Here is a 7,597-nt window from a genome sequence, read left to right on the forward strand (position 1 = left end):
AATATGAAATATATCAATGAATAACAGCAAATTATGATATAAAATAGTGATGCAATTTGGACGTATCAAAATTCCAGATAAGACAGTGCGTCAAGCAGAGGATCATTGGTGGGATTCTCAAGGTCAAAATCTTGGCTTGTTTGACCTGCCATAAAAATTATATGTTAGTTGACAGCAAGTAAAAACAAAAGAAAGCAAGTCTTAAGAAAAATAGAAGGGATCAACAAAGTTACCGAGGAAGCGACGATTTTGTGTGTTCAAGCGCTTGAGGATTCCCTTTTCACGGGTGTCCTGTGCGGCTTTGTGCTCGTTTAAAGCAGCTTCAAGCATCATCAAGTTTCTTCTGCAGTTCTTCGACACTAGCAGCTTTTGCTTTGGCCTCATCAGCCTCTACTTTTGCTTGGCTAGCATCAAGTTCGGCTTTCTTGCGAGCCGTTTCACTTTGCTCCAATTTCTGAGCAAGAGTGTCGGCAAGCCTGTTGGCCTCTGCAAGTTTTTCTGCCAAAATAGAAAAGAACAGTCAAAATTGCGACAAAAATAGGAGCAAGAAGATTAGAAACAATGACAGCAAAAAGTGGTTACCTTCAGCCCTGCTGGCATATTCACGGTACCCAATGAATTGGGATCCAATGCGAATAAGCTCTTTGATCATGGGCTGTCAAAGAAGAGCAGAGAAAGAAAATATCGGTACGAGAAAAATATGAAGGCACAAAAAGAAGTAAACGAGAGGAAATATAGATACTAGCAGGAAAGTCAAAAACTTACATCATCTAAGAGCGAATGAGAAGAGCTACCCAATTGAGGGGCAGGCTCGATGATCGTTTCAACCCTTGTCCTTTTTGGTGAAGGAGCAAGGGGGCTTGAAGGAGGAGTGGTGGTGACGACGTTTTGTTGAGGAGGCGAGGATTCTTCTCCTTCAATTAGCGTCTCCGAAACAAGTAAAGTATGTGACGCGCTCGTCCGAGGAGCCACGTCACGAGTTGGTACTTCTTCCTCATCATCACTGCGATTAAAGATCGACAGAGCATAAAAAGCAAGATGAGACAAAAAACTTCGACTACGTAAATAAGGGGAAATCAAGGTGTCTTACGAGCTGACGAGGGATGCGAGATATGGATCATAAGTTGCCTTCTGACGTGAAGGATCAACTTCTTCGGCTTTGGAAGTGCCGGAATCTTCGACGTCATTCCTTTTCCTTTTGACTTTTGGAGAAACAGCGGGAGGAGGAGATAGTGCCGACGCAGTGCCTTTGGAAGATCCCGCAGATTTTCGAGAATCCACGGGTTCATTCACAAAAGACGGAGCCTCTTGATTGTCATCAGTGACAATGGCCCTTTCTTCGACTTCTCCACCTTCAGGAAGAGGAGGAAGCGAGACAAGGTCTGGATGATTCTGTGCAAAATAAAACAGGGAGAGATGTCAGAAAAGAAGTTACAAAAAGATAGCAAAGCAACAACAAGACAATAGACAAAGATTACCTTGGGAAGTGGATTGGCGGCGCTGAATGGTGTCACACGGCAAGAAGAAGGGACAGCATCTTTTTTGTTGAGAGATGAAATTTTTCGGACAAGTCTTTCTAAATCCTTGACCTCCAAATTCACCGACAGCCGATCTACGTCCTTGTCGCCGGCATATTTCCAGAGAGGATATTTGCGAGCCTGAAGCGGTTGCACTCTAGTACTAAGAAAGTATGCAGTGATTTGGACACCCGATAACTCTTTGCCACGAGTATTTTGCAACTCGTGGATACGAGCCATCAAGGTTTCTGTCGACGCCCTTTCTTCTTCGGTGGCCTCCACGTCCCAGGAGCGGCGGCGAAAGATTTTTTCGGCGCCATCAAAAGGAGGGATGTTGTCCTCCGTACATCCATGGTTCTCCTCCTGAATGTACAACCACTTCTTGCGCCATCCTTGAACTGAGTCAGGAAGCTTGACGTCGAAGTAGTCAACAGTGGGCCGAACAGAAATTACAACGCCGCTTATATTATAGGCGACATTGGGCGAGCCATTACGGCGGCAGAAGAAAATGCGCTTCCATAGCGCCCAGTTAGGCTGGACGCCAAGGAAGGCCTCGCAAAGAGTGATGAAAATGGAGATGTGAAGAATGGAGTTTGGTGTGAGGTGGTGGAGTTGCAGACCGTAGATAAAAAGCAGTCCACGGAGAAAAGGATGAATTGGGGCGGACAGACCGCGGATGAGGTGATCGACAAAACTTACCCGGTACCCCATTGGAGGGGTTGGGTAGCTCTCCTCACCGGGGAAGCACAATGCCTTGGGTTTCTTGCTGATCCCCAGCTTCTTCAGCATGTTGATGTCTTGAGTGGAAATTTTCGATCTTTCCCACTCCGCCGCCCCAAGATCCGTGGCGGCCATGGAGGATTCCGGCGTACCGTGCCTTGTCAATCGACGCGGTGGCATCAACAATGGCGCAGGGTTTGCAGTTTGGAGGCGAGGAGCTTAAGAGGTTGTGGATCGCAGAGGAAATTTGCAGATGAGAGAAGGAGGACGGCGCGAGCGGAAGTGCTCAAGGAGGAAGAAGACGATCTTATATAGGGGTGCGGTGAAACGACGAACCGTTGGATAAGGAAAATGTGTGACAGATGATAGCCACGTGGCAACAAGGGTAAAAAAGTAACTCAACGTGGGGGAAGTTACGGTGCGTGCGCCGAAAAAGCGGAGGACGTGTGTCCCCCACTTGCACGACGTGTCAAGATAGTGGATCAATTGGGCCCGCAAGGCAGCGGGAGAAAAACTTCTCGCGATTTTTGGACTTACAATCGTGGCTATCGTCAGCAATAACGTCATCTTGGCAGAAAGAAAAATTCGACTCAACAGCTGCATCAAAAGGCGACATGCAAAAATATTGGAGAGCCTTTGATCAAATACAAGTTTTTGGTTAAATGCTCGGGGGCTACTTTGGAACAATGAAAAGATCAAGAAAGACAAAATAGAAATGGCGTGAGCCTATGATCAAATACAAGTATTTGTTCATAGCCTCGGGGGCTACTCTCATCGGGAGCGCTGTTCGCGCACCCGAGAAATTATAAAACTTCGGGAGAGAAACAAAATATAGCGGCATAAAGTGTGGAGCCTACAACCAAGCACAAGTCCTTGGCTGTAGCCTCGGGGGCTACTCCCATCGGGAACGCTGTTCGCGTGCCCGATGAAATTATAAAAAAAAGAAAGGAAGACAGAATGAAAAGAAGAAAGATAGAAAAGCAAAAAGAGTATATTTCGAGTTATAAATAACTCTGCATATACTCCCATCGGGAGAGCAATATAAGTCATCTTTGACTCAATAAAATGTGCCATTCCATCAGCCGAATAAGCACTCGACAATATATTCTCAGAACGCCGAAGTTGCGATCAATTTCTGAATGCCGCAAAACTTTGCGAAGGTAAGACCCCAGATCTATTCTGTGAGGCGTGGCGCCGTCTCTGACGTCGGTTTGCTACTTTTATCCGTATCAACAAATACAAAGAAAAATCCTAACGGACGCGTTAGGTACCCGATAAATATGACTGGGACTCGACAGAATGGTAAGACCTTAAGCGGCACCTGTCGAAGTTTACACCAGTTGACATAGGCATCCCAAATGGGCCTGCCAAAGATAGTACCCGGGGTTTATCGAAGGCCCATTACCCGAAGAATAGGAAGGTTCGAGAGCCCAAGATATGTTAAGGAAAGTAGAGTTGTAATAAGAAGTGTTGTTTGTAAATCTGGCGGGATGAGTTAGAAACCGTCCCGAACTCTGTAACTTGTACAAAAACGAAACCCTCGGCTTCACCTCTTATATAAAGGGGGAGTCGAGGGACGAGGAGATCATCGAATCATTGTCTGCAAACCCTAGTTTTTATAATCGTCGAGTACTTTTCGGCTGAAACCTTCGAGATCTACTTGCCCTCTACTTCTAACTAAACCCTAGCCTACAATCCATAGGCATTGATAAGTTAATCCCTTGTCAATTGGCGCCGTCTGTGGGAATTAGAGGCGTAAGGATCTGATCTCGATGGCACGTTCAAGATCTTCGACATCGTCAACCGGAAGCAACACCGTGGATCGAGGTAAACAGATCGCTGCTGGTCTTGTTGATTTTGTTCCTCACCCACCCTCCCGTTTGGATGCATATGCGTATCTGGCGGAGCCCTTGGAGATGACGTTCGGAAGGTTCCACTTTCGCGTCGAGAAGGAAGGATCGTATCGTGTCGAAATTCCGATTTCGTCGGGATCGTCGGCGGTCGATTCTGATTTTTCAAGCTATGCATCGTCAACCGAGTCAGAAGAAGAAACTTCGGCAACACGTTACGTCAGCATCAGAGCAAGAGAGAAACTCGCCAAGATCTTCAGCAACGCATCGTTTGAGTCATCTGCGGACTCATATATAAGCGATGGCTCAAGCGATGTCGACAGTTACGACTTCCTCGACAAATCTCTCACAGTGGGCAAGGTCTTCATCAATCTCAACAATGATGTCACCAAACCCAACATAGATCTGAGTACAAAATATCATCAGATTTATGCTATCGAAAATCAAGAGGAAACATCGGAGGCTTTCGACGAGTTGGGAAATCCTTTTGTCGATCCCTCAGATCTAAGGAGAGGTATGGGCACTAAATATGTCGGGCCCACACCACGCGTCAGAGTCCAACTTCCACAGGCAGCCTGGGATAGAGCGGCAAAAGCCCTAGATGGTTCGGAGCCAATGACGACAACAGCTACAGCTCAAGAACTGCAAGCTTATCAATATAGGCTCGCACGAACTGCCCGAGAAATAGAAAAACAGACAGCTGAGTTGAACAGGAGAAAGGAGGCAGCTTCTGCATCCAGCAGGAGAAGGGCAGATCTAAGTGGACAATCTAGAGTTTCGGGTGATAGCCACAGGGAGGCTCGGAACGGAGGAAGATCAAGGTTACAACACATACCCGAGCGTAAAGAGAGCACTTGGTTCAAAACCTCGACATGTCTTTTATGTCGATAGATACAAGAGGAAATATTATCCCTAAGACACCGTAAGCTCGGGTATATGGCGACACAAGCTTACATCCTTGCATCCAGGCCACCCCCAGGAGATCCAAGGGAAACATTATACAACATGGCGTTAGCAGGGGTTGGAGCTATGGGGACAGCGTTCGTAGCAACGCCTCCCGAAGGAGCGGCAAGGCAAAATAGTCCACGACCTGCGGCAACGAACGGCGGCAGCTCCTGAAGGACCAAGTGGAGCAAGAGATACAGGAGCACAAGCAAGGGTCGATAGAGCGAGGCAAAGCAGAAGGGATCATCGGCAGTCCCCGGAGCTTAATGACGAGGATATGTGCGGTCTACCGTGCTTCACGAGAAGAGTCCGAAAAACTCGAGTCCCCTCAGGATTCAAGTTACCCGATCACTTCAAAAAGTTCGACGGCCTGCAAGATCCGGAGGACTGGCTAATTGATTACCTCGAGACGGTGAAGCTAACTGGGAGGAACTAGAGCAACAGCCATGCAAAGTATTCAGGTGCACTTAAGTGGAGCCGCACGATCTTGGATCAAAAAACTTCCGCCAGGATCCATCGACAGCTTGGGAAAGTTTCGAGGACGTATTCGTCAAGAACTTCGGGTCCACGTGCAAAAACCTGCGTCGTTAGAAGAGCTGAGGGCATGTCGACAAAAGCCAGATGAGTCAATGAGAAAATATATCCAAAGGTGGAACATCATAAAAAACTCGGCAGAAAACATATCTGACGAGAGAGCAATAGATGCGTTTGTCGCAGGAATTAGGCGTGGAGATTTTGTCGAGGACTTGGGAAGGACCAATCCAAAAACAAGTATCCGCGTTGAGGGAGATAGCAAATAGATGGGCAGACGGAGAAGACGCTGTCCACAATAAACGACACAGGTCGCCGGAGGAGGACCGTGGTCGAAATTATCAGTCGAGGCGACGATTTCCTCGGCAGTACCGTAACTACGACGCTCCAGTGGCAAATTTCGGCTGGATTCCGAGCCAGCGCAGGAGGAAACAACAGAGATGATTATCAGAGAAGCAATGAACAGCGAAGTGATAATAGGGACGACTCCCGCAACAGACAAAATAGTGGGCCAAGGTTTCCAAGACCTTTTGTGTCCCCCGAAGAAATGCTGAACGGACCGTGCCAGATGCACTTCTTCCTCGACAGCAACGGAAAAAGACAGTCAGTGGCACCTGCAGAAAGACTGTCGAAATTTTCAGGCAATGTTCGGATACGCGTAAAATGCTCACGCTCGAGCAGCACAGAGAAATCCTCGGGAGCCCAGGAGCGAAGTTCACCTACCGCCACCTCCCGCGATTACAGACGACAATCGGCATCAGCTCAGAATAGCGGCAGCACCTCCACCACCACCTTACGTCGATCCCAACTCAAACGGAGCAGTGTCGATGATTCAGAAAGGAAGGCCGTCCAACAGAACTCAAAAAGTAATCTCGAGGCAAGTGTTCATGGCAGAGAAAATGCCTCCACCAACAGTTGAGTACCTCAATTGGTCAGGGCAAGACATCGGCTTCACCATAGCGGACCACCCGCAGCAAGTTCCTCGACCAGGGCAGTCAGCACTAATTCTGCCAGCAGTTATCGCGGGTTTTGATGTTTCTCGAGTATTCATAGATGGTGGCAGCAGCTTAAACCTTATGTATGCAGATACATTGAGGAAGATGAACATATCCTTAGCAAACCTGAAGCCAACGGACACAAGGTTCCACGACATCACACCGGAGAAACCAAGTTACCCATTGGGAAAGATCAACCTCGACGTTCGGCTTTGGAACCCGAGAAAATTATAGAATCGAGAAACCGGAGTTTGAAGTCGTGGATTTTCCATCGCAGTACCACGCTTTGTTGGGACGACCAGCATATGCTAGATTTATGGCAGTACCACACTATACATACCTGTTATGGAGATTGCCCGGACCCAAGGGACCAATCACGGTCAAAGGGAGTTTCGCCTTAGCTGATAAGTGCGACAAGGATTTCCATCGGTTATCAGAAACCTTCGGGATGCAAGCTGAATACTTGGCGTCAAAAAGCATGACTGATTACGACGTACTGCCAGACGTTGGAAGGCCAAACAAAGAATCAACTTTCAACACAGAGAAAAATTCTAAGGAGGTGCAGATTCACCCAACAGATCCAAAAAAGACGACATCCATTGCAAACAACATGGATATCGCATAGGAAAGCGCGCTCGTCGAGTTCCTCCGTGAGAACTGGAAAATCTTCGCATGGTGTCCAGCTGACATGCCAGGAGTACCCAGGGAACTTGCCGAGCACCACCTAAATTTGGATCCAACAGCGAAACCAATCAGACAACCTTTGCGGCGTTTTTCGGAACCAAACCGCAGAGCCATGCTTTCAGAAATAAATCGACTAGAGGAAGCTGGTTTTATCAGAGAGATATCTACAGAAGCCACATGGGTAGCTAACCCAGTGATGGTGCCGAAGAAAAACACGACAGTCCTTCGCATGTGCGTCGACTTTACGTGTCTCAACAAACATTGCCCTAAGGATCACTTTCCCTCCCAAGGATCGATCAAATCATCGACTCCACAGCAGGTTGTGAACGTCTTTCCTTTTTGGATGCATACTCGG

The sequence above is a fragment of the Lolium rigidum genome, chromosome 1, assembly GCF_022539505.1.
Source record: "Lolium rigidum isolate FL_2022 chromosome 1, APGP_CSIRO_Lrig_0.1, whole genome shotgun sequence".
Lineage (NCBI taxonomy): Eukaryota > Viridiplantae > Streptophyta > Magnoliopsida > Poales > Poaceae > Lolium > Lolium rigidum.